Raw genomic sequence first — 20,302 nt, 5'->3', positions numbered from 1 at the left:
CTGAGAGGCTGTGCCGGCATGCCCCTCACGTGATTCCGGCTTGTCCCCGAAGTGGTGCTGGTGTAGCGGGCAGGTGATTTTGGCGTGTCCGGCAGGTGGTTCAGGCGAGTTGAGCAGGTGGTTGCGACGTGCTCGGCAGGTGCTTCCGGCGTCTGCGGCACGTGTTTCTGGCACATCTGACTGGTGGTTCCCGCATGCCCAAAAGTGGATTCCGGTCTGTCCGGTAGGTGGTTCCGGCGTGCACGGCACGTGGTTCAGGTACGCCTCAGAGGTGGTTGCGTATGCCCAACAGGTGATTCCGGACTGTCCGCCACGTGCTTCTGGCACGTCTGAGAGGTGGTTCCAACATGCCCGGCAGGTCATTTCGGAGAGTCGTCCAAGTGGTTCTGGCGTAGCCCGCAGGTGATTTTGGCGTGTTGGGCAGGTGGTTCCGCCGTGCTCGGCAGGTGGTTCAGGCATGGCCGTCACGTGGTTCCAGTCTGTCCAGGACGTGTTTCCAGCTTCTCCGGCAGGTGGTTGTGGTACGTCTGAGAGGTGGTTCCGCCATGGCTGGCAGGTGATCCCGGACTGTCCCCCAGGTGGTTCTGGCATAGCCAGCAATTGATATTGGCGTGTCCGGCAGTTGGTTCCAGCGAGTCGAACAGGTGGCTCCGGCGTTCTTGGCAGGTGGTTCCGCTCTGTCTGGTAGGAGTTTCCGGCGTGTCCGGCACGTGCTTCCGGCATGTCTGAGAGGTGGTTCCGGCATGTGCGGCAGGTGATTCCGTAGTGTCCGCCAGGTGGTTCTGGCATACCCGGCAGGTGATTTTGGCGTGTCCGGCATGTGTTTCTGGCGAGTCGAGCAGGTGGCTCCCGCCTGCTCGGCAGGTGCTTCCGGCGTCTCCGGCACTTGGTTCTGGTGTGTCTGAGAGCTGGTTCCGGCATGTCCGGCAGATGATTCCGGAGTGTCCGCCAAGTGGTTCTGGCATACCCAGCAGGTGATTTTGGCGTGTCAGGGAGGTGGTACCGGTGAGTCGAGCAGGTGGTTCCGGCGTGCTCAGCAGGTGGTTCAGGCGGTTCTGGCAGGTGGTATCCGTCTGTTCGGGGTGTGGTTCCAGCATCTCATGAACACGTTTCTGGCACGTCTGAGATGTGGTTCCAGCCGGCCCGACAGGTGTTTCCGCAGTGTCCGCCAAGCGGTTCTGGCGTAGTTGGCAGGTGATTTTGGCATGACTGGCAGGTGGTTACAGCAAGCCTGGCAGGTGATTCCAAAGTGTTCACCAACTGGTTGTGGCGTAGCCGGCAGGTGATTTTTGCGTGATCGGCAGGTGGTTCTGGCGAGTCGAGCAGGTGGTTCCGGCGTGCTCGGCTGGTGCTTCCGGGGTCATTGGCACGGGGTTCTGGCATGTCTGAGAGGTGGTTCCTGCATGCCCGGCAAGTGATTCCGGAGTGTTCACCAAGTGGTTCTGGCATAGTCGGCAGGTGATTTTGCATGTCCGGCAGGTGGTTCAGGCGAGTTGAGCAGGTGGTTCCAACGTGCTTGGCAGGTGCTTCCGGCGTCTCCGGCACGTGTTTCTGGCACATCTGACAGGTGGTTCCGGCATGCCCGAAAGGTGATTCCGGTCTGTCCGGCAGGTGGTTCCAGCCTGCACGGCATGTGGTTCTGGCACTTCGGAGAGGTTGTGCTGGCATGCCCGGCAGGTGATTATGGAGTGTCCGCCAAGTGTTTCTGGCGTAGCCGGCAGGTCATTTTTGCATGTCCGACAAGTGGTTGTGGCGTAGCCGGCTGGTGATTCTGGCGTGTCCAGCAGGTGGTTCTGGCGAGTCAAGCAGGTGGTCCAGGCGTATCCGGCAGGTGGTTCCGGTCTGTCCTGGAGGTGGTTCCGGAGTGTCTGCCGAGTGGTTCTGGCGTAGCCGGCAGGTGATTTGGGCGTGTCCAGCAGGTGGTTCTGGGGAGTGGAGCAGGTGGTTCCGGCATACTCGGCAGGTGGTTGCGGCGTTTCCGGCACATGGTTCTGGCACATCTGAGAGGTGGTTCCGGCATGCCCGGCAGGTGATCCCGGAGTGTCTGACATGTGGTTCTGGCACCTCTGAGAGGTGGTTCCGGAATGCCTGACATGTGATTCCGGAGTGTCTGCCGAGTGGTTCTGGCGTAGCCAGCAGGTGATTTTGGCATGTCCAGCAGGTGGTTCCGGCGAGCTCGGCAGGTGGTACCGGCGTGTCCGGAACATGGTTCTGGCACGTCTGAGAGGTGGTGCCGGAATGCCTGGCAGGTGATCCCGGAGAGTCCTCCAAGTGGTTCTGGTGTACCCCGCAGGTGTTTCTGATGTGTCCGGCTGGTGGCTCTGGTGAGTCGAGCAGGTGGTTCCGGTGTGCTCCGCAGGTGGTTCCGGCAGGTCCGGCAGGTGTTTGCCGTCTGTCCATGACGTGGTTCCGGCATGCCCGCAAGTTGATTCTGGAGTGTCCACCAAGTGGTTTTGGCGTAGCCGGCATATGATTTTGGCCTGTGAGGCAGGTTGTTCCAGCATGTCTAGCAGGTGGTTCCGGCGAGCTCGGCAGGTGCTTCTGGTCTCTTCGGCACGTGGTTGTGGCACGTCTGAGAGATGGTTCCGGCAAGCCCGGGAGGTGATTCCGGAGTGTCCGGCATGTGGTTCTGGCACCTCTGAGAGGTGGTTCCGGCATGCCCGGCAGGTGATTCCCGAGTGTTCGCCAAGTGGTTCTGCCGTAGCCGCCAGGTGATTTTGCATGTTCGGCAATGGTTCCGGCGAGTTGAGCCGGTGGTTCCGGCGTGTCCGGCAGGTGGTTCCGGTCTGTCCAGCTGGTGGTTCTGGGGTGTCCGGCACGAGGTTCTGGCAGGTCTGAGAGGTTCTGTCGGCATGCACGTCACGTGATTCCGGCTTGTCCACAAAGTGGTTCCGGTGTAGCGGGCAGGTGATTTTGGCGTGTCCGGCAGGTGGGACCGGTGAGTCAAGCAGGTGGTTCCGGCGAGTGTTTCCTGTGTTTCCGGTCTGTCCGGGAGATGGTTCTGGCCTGTCCGGCACGTGCTTCTGGCACTTCGGAGAGGTTGTGCTGGCATGCCCGGCAGGTGATCCTGGAGTGTCCGCCATGTGGTTCTGGCGTAGCCGGCAGGTCATTTTGGAGTGTCCGGCAGGTGGTTCCGCGGAGTGGATCAGGAACTTCCGGCATTCTCGGCAGGTGCTACCGCCGTCTCCTGCATGTGGCTATGGCACCTCTGAGAGGTGGTTCCAGCATGCCCGGCAGGTGATTCCGGAGTGTCCGACAAGTGGTTGTGGCATAGCCGGCTGGTGATTCTGGCGTGGCCGGCAGCTGGTTCTGGCGAGTCAAGCAGGTGGTCCCGGCGTGTCCGGCAGGTGGTTCCGGTCTGTCCTGGAGGTGGTTCCGGAGTGTCTGCCGAGTGTTTCTGGCGTAGCCGGCAGGTGATTTTGGCGTGTCCAGCAGGTGGTTCTGGGGAGTGGAGCATGTGGTTCCGGCATACTAGGCAGGTGGTTGCGGCGTGTCCGACACATGGTTATGGCACGTCTGAGAGGTGGTTCCGGCATGCCCGGCAGGTGATCCCGGAGAGTCCTCCAAGTGGTTCTGTCGTACCCCGCAGGTGTTTCTGATTTGTCCGGCAGGTGGCTCTGGTGAGTCCAGCGGGTGGTTCCGGCGTGTTCGGCAGGTGGTTCTGGCAGGTCCGGCAGGTGTTTGCTGTCTGTCCATGACGTGGTTCCGACATGCCCGCAAGGTGATTCTGGAGTGTCCACCAAGTGGTTTTGGCGTAGCCGGCATATGATTTTGGCCTGTGAGGCAGGTGGTTCCGGCATGCCCAGCAGGTGGTTCCGGCGAGCTCGGCAGGTGCTTCTGGTCTCTTCGGCACGTGGTTGTGGCACGTCTGAGAGATGGTTCCGGCACGCCTGGCAGGTGATTCCGGAGTGTCCGGCATGTGGTTCTGGCACCTCTGACAGGTGGTTCCGGCATGCCCGGCAGGTGATTCCCGAGTGTTCGCCAAGTGGTTCTGCCGTAGCCGGCAGGTGATTTTGCATGTCCGGCAATGGTTCCGGCGTGTCGAGCCACTGGTTCCGGCGTGTCCGGCAGGTGGTTCCCGTCTGTCCAGCAGGTGGTTCTGGGGTGTCTGGCACGAGGTTCTGGCACGTCTGAGAGGTTGTGTCGGCATGCACTTCACGTGATTCTGGCTTTTCCACCAAGTGGTTCTGGTGCAGCGGGCAGGTGATTTTGGCGTGTTCGGCAGGTGGGACCGGTGAGTCAAGCAGGTGGTTCCTGTGTTTCCGGGCTGTCCGGGAGATGGTTCCGGCCTGTCCGTTACGTGCTTCTGGCACTTCGGAGAGGTTGTGCTGGCATGCCCGGCAGGTGATTTTGGCGTGTCCGGCAGGTGGTTCTGGGGAGTGGATCAGGAACTTCCGGCATTCTCGGCAGGTGCTACCGCAGTCTCCTGCATGTGGCTGTGGCACCTCTGAGAGGTGGTTCCAGCATGCCCGGCAGGTGATTCCGGAGTGTCTGACAAGTGGTTGTGGCGTAGCCGGCTGGTGATTCTGGCGTGTCCGGCAGGTAGTTCTGCCGAGTCAAGCAGGTGGTCCCAGCGTGTCCAGCAGGTGGTTCCGGTCTGTCCTGGAGGTGGTTCCGGAGTGTCTGCCGAGTGGTTCTGGCGTAGCCGGCAGGTGATTTTGGCGTGTCCAGCAGGTGGTTCCGGCGAGCTCGGCAGGTGGTACCGGCGTGTCCGGAAGGTGGTTCTGGCACATCTGAGAGATGGTTCAGGCATGCCCGGCAGGTGATTCCGGAGTCTCCGGCATGTGGTTCTGGCACCTCTGAGAGCTGGTTCTGGCATGCCCGGCAGGTGGTTCCGGAGTGTCTGCCGAGTGGTTCTGGCGTAGCCGGCAGGTGATTCTGGCGTGTCCAGCAGGTGATTCTGGGGAGTGGATCAGGTGGTTCCGGCATACTCGGCAGGTGGTACCGGCGTGTCCGGAACATGGTTCTGGCAAGTCTGAGAGGTGGTTCCGGCATGCCCGGCATGTGATTCCGGAGTGTTCGCCAAGTGGTTCTGGCGTAGCCGGCAGGTGATTTTGGCGTGTCCAGCAGGTGGTTCTGGGGAGTGGATCAGGTGGTTCCGGTATACTCGGCAGGTGGTTGAGGCCTGTCCGGCACATGGTTCTGGCACGTCTGAGATGTGGTGCCGGAATGCCTGGCAGGTGATCCCGGAGAGTCCTCCAAGTGGTTCTGGCGTTCCCCACAGGTGATTCTGATGTGTCCGGCTGTTGGCTCTGGTGAGTCGAGCAGGTGGTTCCAGCGTGCTCGGCAGGTGATTCCGGCATGCCCGACAGGTGATTCCGGAGTGTCCGCCACGTGGTTCTGGCGTACCCGGCAGGTGATTTTGGCCTGTCTGGCAGGTGTTTCTTGCAAGTCGAGCATGTGGCTCAGGCATGCTCAGCAGGTGCTTCCGGCGTGTCCGGCACGTGGTTCTGGTGTGTCTGAGAGCTGGTTCTGGCATGTCCGGCAGATGACTCCGGAGTGTCCACCAAGTGGCTCTGGCATACCTGGCAGGTGATTTTGGCGTGTCAGGTAGGTGGTTCCGGCGAGTCGAGTAGGTGGTTCCGGCGTGCTCGGCAGGTGGTTCAGGCGGGTCTGGCAGGTGGTTTCGGTCTGTTGGGGGTGTGGTTCCGGCATCTCAGGCACATGGCTCTGGCACGTCTGAGAGGTGGTTCCGGCCGGCCCGACAGGTGTTCCCATGGTGTTCGCCAAGTGGTTCTGGCATAGCTGGCAGGTGATGTTGGCGTGACCGGCAGGTGGTACCAGCCAGCCCGGCAGGTGATTCCGAAGTGTTCACCAAATGGTTGTGGCGTAGCTGGCAGGTGATTTTGCATGTCCGGCAATGGTTCCGGCGAGTCGAGCCGGTGGTTCCGGCGTGTCCGGCACGTGGTTCCGGTCTGTCCAGCATGTGGTTCTGGGGTGTCCGGCACAAGGTTCTGGCACGTCTGAGAGGTTGTGTCGGCATGCACTTCACGTGATTCCGGGTTGTCCACCAAGCGGTTCTGGTGTAGCGGGCAGGTGATTTTGGCGTGTCCGGCAGGTGGCACCGGTGAGTCAAACAGGTGTTTCTGGCGAGTGTTTCCTGTGTTTCGGGTCTGTCCGGGAGATGGTTCCGGCCTGTCCGGCACGTGCTTCTGGCACTTCGGAGAGGTTGTGCTGGCATGCCCGGCAGGTGATTCTGGAGTGTCCGCCAAGTGGTTCTGGCGTAGCTGGCAGGTGATTCTGGAGTGTCCGGCAGGTGGTTCTGGGGAGTGGATCAGGAACTTCCGGCATTCTCGGCAGGTGCTACAGCCGTCTCCTGCATGTGGCTGTGGCACCTCTGAGAGGTGGTTCCAGCATGCCAGGCAGGTGATTCCGGAGTGTCCGACAAGTGGTTGTGGCGTAGCCGGCTGGTGATTCTGGCGTGTCCGGCAGGTGGTTCTGCCGAGTCAAACAGGTGGTCCCGGCGTGTCCAGCAGGTGGTTCCGGTCTGTCCTGGAGGTGGTTCCGGAGTGTCTGCTGAGTGGTTGTGGCGTAGCCGGCAGGTGATTTTGGCGTGTCCAGCAGGTGGTTCTGGGGAGTGGAGCATGTGGTTCCGGCATACTCGGCAGGTGGTTGCGGCATGTCCGGCAGGTGTTTGCCGTCTGTCCATGACGTGGTTCCAGCATGCCCGCAAGGTGATTCCAGAGTGTCTGCCGAGTGGTTCTGGCGTAGCCGGCAGGTGTTTTTGGCGTGTCCAGCAGGTGGTTCCGGCGAGCTCGGCAGGTGGTACCCGCGTGTCCGGAACATGGTTCTGGCACATCTGAGAGCTGGTTCCGGCATGCCCGGCAGGTGATTCCGGAGTGTTCGCCAAGTGGTTCTGGCGTAGCCGGCAGGTGATTTTGACGTGTCCAGCAGGTGGTTCTGGGGAGTGGATCAGGTGGTTCCGGTATACTCGGCAGGTGGTTGCGGCCTGTGTGGCACATGGTTCTGGCACGTCTGAGAGGTGGTGCCAGAATGCCTGGCAGGTGATCCCGGAGAGTCCTCCAAGTGGTTCTGGTGTACCCCGCAGGTGTTTCTGATGTGTCCGGCTGGTGTCTCTGGTGAGTCAAGCAGGTGTTTCCGGCGTGCTCGGCAGGTGGTTCCGGCAGGTCTGGCAGGTGTTTGCCGTCTGTCCATGACGTGGTTCCGGCATGCCCGCAAGGTGATTCTGGAGTGTCAACCAAGTGGTTTTGGCGTAGCCGGCATATGATTTTGACCTGTGAGGCAGGTGGTTCCGGCATGTCTAGCAGGTGGTTCCGGCGAGCTCGGCAGGTGCTTCTGGTCTCTTCGGCACGTGGTTGTGGCACGTCTGAGAGATGGTTCCGGCAAGCCCGGGAGGTGATTCCGGAGTGTCCGGCATGTGTTTCTGGCACCTCTGAGAGGTGGTTCCGGCATGCCCGGCAGGTGATTCCTGAGTCTCCGGCATGCGGTTCTGGCACCTCTGAGAGGTGGTTCCGGCATGCCTGGCAGGTGGTTCTGGAGTGTCTGCCGAGTGGTTCTTGTGTAGCCGGCGGGTGATTCTGGTGTGTCCAGCAGGTGGTTCTGGAGAGTCAAGCAGGTGGTCCCGGCGTGTCCGGCAGGTGGTTCTGGGGAGTGGATCAGGAACTTCCGGCATTCTCGGCAGGTGCTACCGCCGTCTCCTGCATGTGGCTGTGGCACCTCTGAGAGGTGGTTCCAGCCTGCCCGGCAGGTGATTCCGGAGTGTCCGACAAGTGGTTGTGGCGTAGCCGGCTGGTCATTCTGGCGTGTCCGGCAGGTGGTTCTGGCGAGCCAAGCAGGTGGTCCCGGCGTGTCCGGCAGGTGGTTCCGGTCTGTCCTGGAGGTGGTTCCGGAGTGTCTGCCGAGTGGTTCTGGCGTAGCCGGCAGGTGATTTTGGCGTGTCCAGCAGGTGGTTCTGGGGAGTGGAGCAGGTGGTTCCGGTATACTCGGCAGGTGGTTGCGGCGTGTCCGGCACATGGTTCTGGCACGTCTGAGAGGTGGTTCCGGAATGCCCGGCAGGTGATCCCGGAGAGTCCTCCAAGTGGTTCTGGCGTACTCCACAGGTGTTTATGATGTGTCCAGCAGGTTGCTCTGGTGAGTCGAGCAGGTGGTTCCGGCGTGCTCGGCAGGTGGTTCCGGCAGGTCCGGCTGGTGTTTGCCATCTGTCCATGAAGTGGTTCTGGCATGCCCGCAAGGTCATTCTGGAGTGTCCACCAAGTGGTTTTGGCGTAGCCGGCATATGATTTTGGCCTGTGAGGCAGGTGGTTCCGGCATGTCCAGCAGGTGCTTCCTGCGAGCTCGGCAGGTGCTTCTGGTCTCTTCGGCACGTGGTTGTGGCACGTCTGAGAGATGGTTCCGGCACGCCCGGCATGTGATTCCGGAGTGTCCGGCATGTGGTTCTGGCACCTCTGAGAGGTGGTTCCGGCATGCCCGGCAGGTGATTCCGGAGTCTCCGGCATGTGGTTCTGGCACCTCTGAGAGGTGGTTCCGGAATGCCTGACATGTGATTCCGGAGTGTCTGCCGAGTGGTTCTTGCATAGCCGGCAGCTGATTCTGGCGTTTCCAGCAGGTGGTTCTGTGGAGTGGATCAGGTGGTTCCGGCATACTCGGCAGGTGGTACCGGCGTGTCCGGAACATGGTTCTGGCAAGTCTGAGACGTGGTTCCGGCATGCCCGGCAGGTGATTCCGGAGTGTTCGCCAAGTGGTTCTGGCGTAGCCAGCAGGTGATTTTGCATGTCCGGCGGTGGTTCCGGCGACTCGAGACGGTGGTTCCGGCGTGTCCGGCAGGTGGTTCCGGTCTGTCCGGCAGGTGGTTCTGGCGTGTCCGGCACGAGGTTCTGGCACGTCTGAGAGGTGGTTCCGGCATGACCGACAGGTGATTCTGGAGTGTCCGAAACGTGGTTCAGGCGTACCCGGCAGGTGATTTTGGCGTGTCTGGCAGGTGTGTTTTGCAAGTCGAGCATGTGGCTCAGGCATGCTCAGCAGGTGCTTCCGGCGTGTCCGGCACGTGGTTCTGGTGTGTCTGAGAGATGGTTCTGGCATGTCCGGCAGATGATTCCGGAGTGTCCACCAAGTGGCTCTGGCATACCCGGCAGGTGATTTTGGCGTGTCAGGTAGGTGGTTCCGGCGAGTCGAGTAGGTGGTTCCGGCGTGCTCGGCAGGTGGTTCAGGCGGGTCTGGCAGGTGGTTTCGGTCTGTTGGGGGTGTGGTTCCGGCATCTCAGGCACATGGTTCTGGCACGTCTGAGAGGTGGTTCCGGCCGGCCCGACAGGTGTTTCCATGATGTTCGCCAAGTGGTTCTGGCATAGCTGGCAGGTGATGTTGGCGCGACCGGGAGGTGGTTCCAGCCAGCCCGGCAGGTGATTCCGAAGTGTTCACCAAATGTTTGTGGCGTAGCCGGCAGGTGATTTTGGCGTGTCCAGCTGGTGGTTTTGGCGAGTCGAGCTGGTGGTTCTGGCGTGCTCGGCAGGTGCTTCCGGTGTCATTGGCATGTGGTTCCGGCATGTCTGCGAGGTGGTTCCGCCATGCCCGGCAGGTGATTCCCGAGTGTTCGCCAAGTGGTTCTGCCGTAGCCGGCAGGTGATTTTGCATGTCCGGCAATGGTTCCGGGGAGTCGAGCCGGTGGTTCCTGCGTGTCCGGCAGGTGGTTCTGGCGTGTCCGGCACGAGGTTCTGGCACATCTGAGAGGTGGTTCTGGCATGTCCGGCAGATGATTCCGGAGTGTCCACCACGTGGTTCTGGCGTAGCCGGCAGGTGATTTTGGCGTGTCCACCAGGTGGTTCCGGCGAGCTCGGCAGGTGGTACCGGCGTGTCCGGAACATGGTTCTGGCACGTCTGAGAGATGGTTCCGGCATGCGCGGCAGGTGATTCCGGAGTGTCCGGCATGTGGTTCTGGCACCTCTGAGAGGTGGTTCCGGAATGCCCGGAAGGTGGTTCCGGAGCGTCTGCCGAGTGGTTCTGGCGTAGCCAGCAGTTGATTTTGGCGTGTCCAGCAGGTGGTTCAGGGGAGTGGATAAGGTGGTTCCGGCATACTCGGCAGGTGGTACCGGCGTGTCCGGTACATGGTTCTGGCAAGTCTGAGAGGTGGTTCCGGCATGCCTGGCAGGTGATTCCGGAGTGTTCGCCAAGTGGTTCTGGCGTAGCCGGCAGGTGATTTTGCATGTCCAGCGGTGGTTCCGGCGAGTCGAGCCGGTGGTTCCGGCGTGCTCGGCAGGTGGTTCAGGCGGGTCTGGCAGGTGGTTTCGGTCTGTTCGGGGTGTGGTTCCGGCATCTCAGGCACATGGTTCTGGCACGTCTGAGAGGTGGTTCCGGCCGGCCCGACAGGTGTTTCCATGGTGTTCGCCAAGTGGTTCTGGCATAGCTGGCAGGTGATGTTGGCGTGACCGGCAGGTGGTTCCAGCCAGCCCGGCAGGTGATTCCGAAGTGTTCACCAAATGGTTGTGGCGTAGCCGGCAGGTGATTTTGGCGTGTCCAGCAGGTGGTTTTGGCGAGTCGAGCAGGTGGTTCTGGCGTGCTCGGCAGGTGCTTCCGGTGTCATTGACATGTGGTTCCGGCATGTCTGCGAGGTGGTTCCGCCATGCCCGGCAGGTGATTCCCGAGTGTTCGCCAAGTGGTTCTGCCGTAGCCGGCAGGTGATTTTGCATGTCCGGCAATGGTTCCGGCGAGTCTAGCTGGTGGTACTGGCGTGTACGGCAGGTTGTTCCGGTCTGTCCAGCATGTGGTTCTGGGGTGTCCAGCACGAGGTTCTGGCACGTCTGAAAGGATGTGTCGGCATGCACTTCACGTGATTCCGGCTTGTCCACCAAGTGGTTCTGGTGTAGCGGGCAGGTGATTTTGGCGTGTCCGGAAGGTGGGACCGGTGAGTCAAGCAGGTGGTTCCGGCGAGTGTTTCCTGTGTTTCCGGTCTGTCCAGGAGATGGTTCCGGCCTGTCCGGCACGTGCTTCTGGCACTTCGGAGAGGTTGTGCTGGCATGCCCGGCAGGTGATTCTGGAGTGTCTGCCAAGTGGTTCTGGCGTGTACGGCAGGTGGTTCTGGGGAGTGGATCAGGAACTTCCGGCATTCTCGGCAGGTGCTACCGCCATCTCCTGCATGTGGCTGTGGCACCTCTGAGAGGTGGTTCCAGCATGCCCGGCAGGTGATTCCGGAGTGTCCGACAAGTGGTTGTGGTGTAGCCGGCTGGTGATTCTGGTGTATCTGGCAGGTGGTTCTGGCGAGTCAAGCATGTGGTCCCGGCGTGTCCAGCAGGTTGTTCCGGTCTGTCCTGAAGGTGGTTCCGGAGTGTCTGCCGAGTGGTTCTGGCATAGCCGGCAGGTGATTTTGGCGTGTCCAGCAGGTGGTTCTGGGGAGTGGAGAAGATGGTTCCGGCATACTCGGCAGGTGGTTGCGGCGTGTCCACCAGGTGGTTCCGGCGTGCTCGGCAGGTGGTACCGGCATGTCCGGAACATGGTTCTGGCAAGTCTGAGAGGTGGTTCCGGCATGCCCGGCAGGTGATTCTGGAGTGTCCGGCATGTGGTTCTGGCACCTCTGAGATGTGGTTCCGGAATGCCTGACATGTGATTCCAGAGTGTCTGCCGAGTGGTTCTGGCGTAGCCGGCAGGTGATTTTGGCTTGTCCAGCAGGTGGTTCCGGCGAGCTCGGCAGGTGGTACCGGCGTGTCCGGGACATGGTTCTGGCACGTGTGAGATATGGTTCCGGCATGCCCGGCAGGTGATTCCGGAGTCTCCGGCATGTGATTCTGGCACCTCTGAGAGGTGGTTCCGGCATGCCCGGCAGGTGGTTCCGGAGTGTCTGCCGAGTGGTTCTGGCGTAGCCGGCAGGTGATTCTGGCGTGTCCAGCAGGTGGTTCTGGCGAGTGGATCAGGTGGTTCCGGCATACTCGGCAGGTGGTACCGGCGTGTCCGGAAATTGGTTCTGGCAAGTCTGAGACGTGGTTCCGGCATGGCCGGCAGGTGATTCCGGAGTGTTCGCCACGTGGTTCTGGCGTAGCCGGCAGGTCATTTTGCATGTCCGGCGGTGGTTCCGGCGAGTCGAGCCGGTGGTTCCGGCGTGTCCGGCAGGTGGTTCCGGTCTGTCCGGCAGGTGGTTCTGGCGTGTCCGGCACGAGGTTCTGGCACGTCTGAGAGGTGGTTCCGGCATGCCCGACAGGTGATTCCGGAGTGTCCGCCACGTGTTTCTGGCGTACCCGGCAGGTGATTTTGGCGTGTCTGGCAGGTGTTTCTTGCAAGTCGAGCATGTGGCTCAGGCATGCTCAGCAGGTGCTTCCGGCGTGTCCGGCACGTGGTTCTGGTGTGTCTGAGAGCTGGTTCTGGCATGTCCGGCAGATGATTCCGGAGTGTCCACCAAGTGGCTCTGGCATACCCGGCAGGTGATTTTGGCATGTCAGGTAGGTGGTTCCGGCGAGTCGAGTAGGTGGTTCCGGCGTGCTCGGCAGGTGGTTCAGGCGGGTCTGGCAGGTGGTTTCGGTCTGTTCGGGGTGTGGTTCCGGCATCTCAGGCACATGGTTCTGGCACGTCTGAGAGGTGGTTCCGGCCGGCCCGACAGGTGTTTCCATGGTGTTCGCCAAGTGGTTCTGGCATAGCTGGCAGGTGATGTTGGCATGACCGCCAGGTGGTTCCAGCCAGCCCGGCAGGTGATTCCAAAGTGTTCAACAAATGGTTGTGGCGTGGCTGGCAGGTGATTTTGGCGTGTCCAGCAGGTGGTTTTGGCGAGCCGAGCTGGTGGTTCTGGCGTGCTCGGCATGTGCTTTCGGTGTCATTGGCATGTGGTTCCGGCATGTCTGAGATGTGGTTCTGCCATGCCCGGCAGGTGATTCCCGAGTGTTCGCCAAGTGGTTCTGCCGTTGCTGGCAGGTGATTTTGCATGTCCGGCAATGGTTCCGGCGAGTCGAGCCGGTGGTTTAGGCATGTCTGGCAGGTGGTTTCGGTCTGTTCGGGGTGTGGTTCCGGCATCTCAGGCACATGGTTCTGGCTTGTCTGAGAGGTGTTTCCGGCCGGGCAGACAGGTGTTTCCGGAGTGTCCAGCAAGTGGTTCTTGCGTAGCTGGCAGGTGATGGTGGCATGAGAGGCTGGTTGTTCCAGCCAGCCTGGCAGGTGATTCCGAAGTGTTCACCAACTGGTTGTGGCGTAGCCGGCAAGTGATTTTCGCGTGTCCGGCAGGTGGTTCTGGCGAGTCGAGCAGGTGGTTCCGCCTTCCTCGGCAGGTGCTTCCGGTGTCATTGGCATGTGGTTCTGGCATGTCTGAGAGGTGGTTCCGGCATGCCCGGCAGGTGATTCCAGAGTCTTCGCTAAGTGGTTCTGGCGTAGCCGGCAGGTGATTTTGCATGTCCGGCGGTGGTTCCGGCTAGTCGAGCCGGTGGTTCCGGCGTGTCCGTCATGTGGTTCTGGGGTTTCCGACACGAGGTTCTGGCACGTCTAAGAGGTGGTGTCAGTATGCCCTTCACGTGATTCCGGCTTGTTCGCCAAGTGGTTCTTGTGTAGCGAGCAGGTGATTTTGGCATGTCCGGCAGCTGCGACCGGTGAGTCACGCAGGTGGTTCCGGCGAGTGTTTGCTGTGCTTCAGGTCTGTCCGGGAGATGGTTCCGGCCTGTCCGGCATGTGCTTCGGGCACGTCTGAGAAGTTGTGCTGGCATGACCGGCTGGTGATTCTGGAGTGTCCGCCAAGTGGTTCTGGCGTAGCCGGCAGCTGATTTTGGCGTGTCCGGCAGGTGGTTCTGGGGATTGGATCAGGAACTTCTGGCATTCTCGGCAGTTGCTTCCGCCGTCTCCGGCATGTGGTTGTGGCACCTCTGAGAGGTGGTTCCAGCATGCCCGGCAGGTGATTCCGGAGTGTCCCACAAGTGGTTGTGGCGTAGCTGGCTGGTGATTTTGGCGGGTCCGGCAGGTGGTTCTGGCGAGTCAAGCAGGTGGTCCCGGCGTGTCCGGCAGCTGGTTCCGGTCTGTCCTGGAGGTGGTCCCGGAATGTCTGCCGAGTGGTTTTGGCGTAAGCGGCAGGTGATTTTGGCGTGTCCAGCAGGTGGTTCTGGGTGTGGATCAGGTGGTTCCGGCATACTCGGCAGGTGGTTCCAGTGTGTCTGGCACATAGTTGTGGCACGTCTGAGAGCTGGTTCCATCATGCCCGGCAGCTGATTCCGAAGTGTCCGCCAAGCGGTTCTGGCGTAGTTGGCAGGTGATTTTGGCATGACCGGCAGGTGGTTCCAGCAAGCCCGGCCCATGATTCCGAAGTGTTCACCAACTGGTTGTGGTGCAGCCGGCAGGTGATTTTTGCGTGTCCGGCAGGTGGTTCTGGCGAGTCGAGCAGGTGGTTCCGGCGTGCTCGGCAGGTGCTTCCGGGGTCATTGGCACGTGGTTCTGGCATGTCTGAGAGGTGGTTCTCGCATGCCCGGCCGGTGATTGGGGAGTGTTCGCCAAGTGGTTCTGGCGTAACCGGCAGGTGATTTTGCATGTCCGGCGGTGGTTCCGGAGGGTCGAGCCGGTGGTTCTGGCATGCTCGACAGTTGGTTCAGGCAGGTCCGGCAGGTGGTTCCGGTGTGTCCGGGAGGTGGTTCCGGCGTGTCTGGCACATGGTTCCGGCCCGTCTGAGAGGTGGTTCTATCATGCCCGGCAGGTGATTCCAGAGAGTCCACCAACTCGTTGTGGAGTAGCCGACAGGTGATTTTGGCGTGTCCGGCAGGTGGTTCTGGCGAGTCGAGCAGGTGGTTCCAGCGTGCTTGGCAGGTGCTTCTGGGGTCATTGGCACATGGTTCTGGCATGTGTGAGAGGTGGTTCCGGCATGCGCGGCAGGTGATTCCGGCGTGTCTGGCAGGTGCTTCTGGTCTTTCCGGGAGCTGGTTCCAGCATGGCCAGCACGTGGTTCTGGCACGTCTGTGACGTGCTTCAGGCGTGCCCGGCAGGTGATTCCTTGGTGTCCGCCAAGCGGTTCTGGTGTCACCGGCAGGTTATTTTGGTGTGTCCGGCAGGTCTTTCCTGCTTTTTGGGCTCGTGCCTCTGGCTTGTAAGACAGATGCTTGTGGCATTTCTGGCCCCCGTTCTTTCATACTCCTCAGCTGCTTTCAGTGTTTCTGGCTCCTGTTTGTGGCATATCCGACAGGTGTTTACAATGTGTCTGGCATGTCGTTGTGCTATGTTTGGAATCTGGTTCCGTCATGTCATTGTGTGCGGCTGGCATGTTGAAGAGATGGTTCTGCAGTGTCAGAATCGCTGTTCCAATGTGTCCGGCAGGTGGTTACAGGTGGTTCTGGGATGCAACGTGCGTGCTTCTGGTATGCCTGTTGGGTCATACTGGCATGAAGGCGTGGCCCTTTGAGAGTGTGTGGAGGGTGTTTTTGGCATGTCTCCCGGGGTTTTCTGGCACATAAGGGGCATGATTCCTTTTTATACGTCAGGTGAGTTTGTTCTCAGCTTCCTCAAGAGATGGAAGGAAGATGGTCTGTGGCTTGTGGCCCCTTGAGGGGTGGAGCCAATGCATTGTGCATTCCAATCTAGAGCAATGGAGGGCATGGCTGAGAGCAAAAGGGTCTTTCTGACATAGCTGCATTCTGACACTCTCTCCACCAGTGCACAATGGTGTTTGGAAAAAGGCTTACAGTCTCTCTCCTCCTGAGCAGGTGGATGCTAAATCATTTGGGACTCAGCCCAGTTGCTTCAGGGGAAGATGTAGGCATTTCGTCTGAGCAAGGTTGGCAAGGTAGAACTGCGGCAGAAGCACAAGTCCTAAAGCGGCGAGTTAAGCGCTGGGAAGAAATGGCGTTTGAGCTGCCTTTGTATGAGAGGTTCCTCATATGCTGTACAGCACTGTGGAAAGCGAGTTCTTTCTCAGCTTCCTAAAGAGCTGGAGGCAAGACAGTTTATGGCTTGTCTCCCATTGAAGGATGGAGGCAGTGCTTTGTGCCTTCCACCTGCAGAGCAATGGATGGCATGGCTGAGAGCAAAGGGGGCTTTCTGCCATTGGTGCTTTCTGATACCCTTCAGGGGTGGTGCCAGTGCCTTGTGCCTCCTACCTCTAGAGGAATGGAGGGCAAGACCAAGAGTAAAGGGACTTTCTGAAATTGGTGGTTTCTGACACTGCCCCAACCATTGCTCAAGGGCGGTTGGTTAAAAGCCTATTGTCTGTCTCCTCCTCAGCATGTGGAACCACAATCATCCGGGCCTCGTCCCCATTGCTCAAGGGGCAGATGTAGGCATTTCGTCTGAGCCGGGTGGGCAAGGTGGAAATGCAGCAGAAGCGGATGTTGCAGATTGGCGAGTTAAGGGCTGAAAAGACACGGCGTTCAGGTGCCTTTGTATGAGATGTTCCCAGGATGCTGCAAGAGCACTGTGGAATGCGAGTGCTTTCCCAGCTTCCTAAAGAGCTGGAAGCAGGACAGTTTATGGCTTGTCTCCAATTGAAGGATGGAGGCAGTGCTTTGTTCCTTGCACCTCTAGAGCAATGGGGGGCACGGCTGCCTGCAAAGGGGTCTTGCTGACACAGCTGCTTTCGGACACTCTGTCCACCAGTGCACAATGGTGGTTGGAAAAAGGCATACAGTCTATCGCCTCCTAAGCACGTGGACGCTCAATCATTTGGGACTCAGCCCAGTTGCTTCAGGGGAAGATGTAGTCATTTCATCTGAGCCGGGTTGGCAAGGTGGAATTGCAGCAGAAGTCCTAAAGCGGCAAGTTAAGCGCTGGGAAGAAATGGCATTTGAGCTGCCTTTGTATGAGAGTTTCCTCGTATGCTGTAACAGCACTGTGGAAAGCGAGTTCTTTCTCAGCTTCCTAGAGAGCTGGAAGCAAGACATTTTATGGCTTGTCTCCCATTGAAGGATGGAGGCAGTGCTTTGTGCCTTCCACCTCTAGAGCAATGGAGGGCACAGCTGAGAATAAAGTAAAGGGGTCTTTCTGCCATTGGTGCTTTCTGACACTCTCCCAACCATTGCACTTGGTGGTTAGTTAAAAGCCTGTTGTCTCTCTCCTCCTCAGCCTGTGGAACCACAATCATCTGGGCCTCGTCCCAATTGCTCAAGGGGAAGATGTAGGCATTTCGTCTGAGCCGGGTTGGCAAGGTGGAAATGTGCAGCATGCAGATGTTCCAGACCGCCGGGTGAAGTGCTGGAAAGAAACGGCGTTCAGCCTCCTTTGTATGAGATGTTCCCAGGACGCTGTAAGAGCACTGTGGAAAGGGAGTTTTTTCTCAGCTTCCTAAAGAGCTGGAAGCAGGACAAGATGTGGTTTGTCTCCCATTGAGGGGTGGATCCAGAGCCAGTGCCTTGTGCCTTCCACCTCCAGAGCAATGGAGAGCACGGCTGAGTGCAAAAGGGCCTTTCTGACATAGCTGCTTTCCGACACTCTCTCCAGCAGTGCAAAATGGTGGTTGGAGAAAGACGTGCATTCTATCGCCTCCTAAGCACGTGGACGCTCAATCATATGGGACTCAGCCCAGTTGCTTCAGCGGAAGATGTAGGCATTTCGTCTGAGCCAGGTTGGCAAGGTGGTGCTGGGTTGCTGCAGAAGCAGAAGTCCTAAAGCGGCGAGTTAAGGGCTGGGAATAAATGGCGTTTGAGCTGCCTTTGTATGAGAGTTTCCTGGTATGCTGTCACAGGACTGTGGAAAGCGAGTTGTTTGTCAGCTTCCTAAAGAGCTGGAGGCAAGACAGTTGATGGCTTGTCTCCCATTGAAGGACGGAGGCAGTGCTTTGAGCCTTCCACCTGCAGAGCAAGGGAGGACACGGCAGAGAGAAAAGGGGACTTTCTGTCATAGGTGCTTTCTGATACCCTTCAGGGGTGGTGCCAGTGCCTTGTGCCTCCTGCCTCTAGAGGAATGGAGGGCACGGCCCAGAGTAAAGGGCCTTTCTGACATTGGTGCTTTCTGACACTCCCCCAATCATTGCTCAAGGGCGGTTGGTTAAAAGCTTATTGTCTGTCTCCTCCTCAGTATGTGGAACCACAATCATCCGGGCCTCGTCCCCATTGCTCAAGGGGAAGATGTAGGCATTTCGTCTGAGCCGGGTTGGCAAGGTGGAAATGCGGCAGAAGCGGATGTTGCAGATTGGCGAGTTAAGGGCTGAAAAGACACGGCATTCAGGTGCCTTTGTATGAGATGTTCCCAGGATGCTGTAAGAGCACTGTGGAATGCGAGTGCTTTCCCAGCTTCCTAAAGAGCTGGAAGCAGGACAGTTTATGGCTTGTCTCCAATTGAAGGATGGAGGCAGTGCTTTGTGCCTTCCACCTCTGGAGCAACGGAGGGCACGGCTGAGAGCAAAGGGCCCTTTCTGACATAGGTGCATTCTGACACTCTCTGCACCAGTGCACAATTGCGGTTTGTAAAAAGCCTATTGTCTGCTCCTGCTAAGCATGTGGAAGCACAATCATCTGGGCCTCGTGCCCGTTGCTGAAGGGGAAGATGTAGGCATTTCGTCTGAGCTGGGTTGCCAAGGTGGATATGTGCAGGATGCAGATGTCCCAGACTGGCGAGTGAATTGCTGAAGGAAACGACTTTCAGCCTCCTTTTTATGAGATGTTCCCAGGACGCTGTAAGGGCACTGTGGAAAGGGAGTTTTTCTCAGCTTCCTAAAGTGCTGGAAGCAGGACAAGATGTGGTTTGTCTCCCATTGAGGGGTGGATCCAGAGCCAGTGCCTTGTGCCTTCCACGTCTAGAGCAATGAAGGGCACGGCTGTGAGCAAAGGGGCCTTTCTGACATAGCTTCTTTATGAAAATCTCTCCAGCAGTGCACATTGGTGGTTGGAAAAAGGCGTGCAGTCTATCGCCTCCTAAGCACGTGGATGCTCAATCATTTGGGACTCAGCCCAGTTGCTTCAGGGGAAGGTGTAGGCATTTCGTCTGCGCCGGGTTGGCAAGGTGGAATTGCGGCAGAAGCAGAAGTCCTAAAGCTTCGAGTTAAGCACTGGGAAGAAATGGCGTTTGACCTGCCTTTGCATGAGAGGTTCCTGGTATGCTGTAACAGGACTGTGGAAAGCGAGTTGTTCGTCAGCTTCCTAAAGAGCTGGAGGCAAGACAATTTATGGCTTGTCTCCCATTGAAGGATGGAGGCAGTGCTTTGTGCCTTCCACCTGCAGAGCAATGGAGGGCACGGCTGAGAGCCAAGGGGGCTTTCTGCCATAGGTGCTTTCTGATACCCTTCAGGGGTGGTGCCAGTGCCTTGTGCCTCCTACCATGGGAGGAATGGAGGGCACGGCCGAGACTAAAGGGCCTTTCTGACATTGGTGCTTTCTGACACTACCCCAACCACTGCTCATGGGCGGTTGGTTAAAAGCCTATTGTCTGTCTCCTCCTCAGCATGTGGAACCACAATCATCCGGGCCTTGTCCCCATTGCTCAAGGGGAAGATGTAGGGATTTCGTCTGAGCCGGGTTGGCAAGGTGGAACTGCGGCAAAAGCAGAAGTCCTAATGTGGCAAGTTAAGCGATGGGAAGAAATGGTGTTTGAGCTGCCTTTGTATGAGAGTTTCCTCGTATGCTGTACAGCACTGTGGAAAGCGAGTTCTTTCTCAGCTTCCTAAAGAGCTGGAAGCAAGACAGTTTATGGCTTGTCTCCCATTGAAGGATGGAGGCCGTGCTTTGCGCCTGCCAGCTCTAGAGCAATGGCGGGCACGGCTGAGAGTAAAGGGGTCTTTCTGCCATTGGTGCATTCTGACACTCTCGGCACCAGTGCACAATGGCAGTTTGTAAAAAGCCTATTGTCTGCTCTTGCTAAACATGTGGAGGCACAATCATATGGGCCTCGTCCCCGTTGCTGAAGGGGAAGATGTAGGCATTTCGTCTGAGCGGGGTTGGCAAGGTGGAAATCTGGCAGAAGCAGAAGTTCTAAATAGGCGAGTTAAGTGCTGAAAAGAAATGGCATATCAGCTGCCTTTGTATGAGATGTTGCCAGGACACAGAAAGAGCACTGTTGAAAGCGAGTTCTTTCTCAGCTTCCTAAAGAGATGGAAGGAAGACGGTCTGTGGCTTGTCACCCCTTGGGGGTGGAGCCAGTGCATTGTGCATTCCACGTCTAGAGCAATGGAGGGCAGAGCTGAGAGCAAAGGGGTCTTTCTGACATAGCTGCTTTCCAACACTCTCTCCACCAGTGCACAATGGTGGTTGGAAAAAGGCGTGCAGTCTATCACCTCCTAAGCACATGGACGCTCAATCATTTGGGACACAGCCCAGTTGCTTCAGGGGAAGATGTAGGCATTTCGTCTCGCCGGGTTGGCAAGGTGGAATTGCGGCAGAAGCAGAATTCCTAAAGCAGCGAGTTAAGCACTGGGAAGAAATGGCGTTTGAGCTGCCTTTGTACGAGTGTTTCCTCGTATGCTTTAACAGCACTGTGGAAA

Source organism: Equus caballus, chromosome 28 (genome assembly GCF_041296265.1).
Source record: "Equus caballus isolate H_3958 breed thoroughbred chromosome 28, TB-T2T, whole genome shotgun sequence".
Lineage (NCBI taxonomy): Eukaryota > Metazoa > Chordata > Mammalia > Perissodactyla > Equidae > Equus > Equus caballus.
This window is presented reverse-complemented; position numbering follows the sequence as displayed.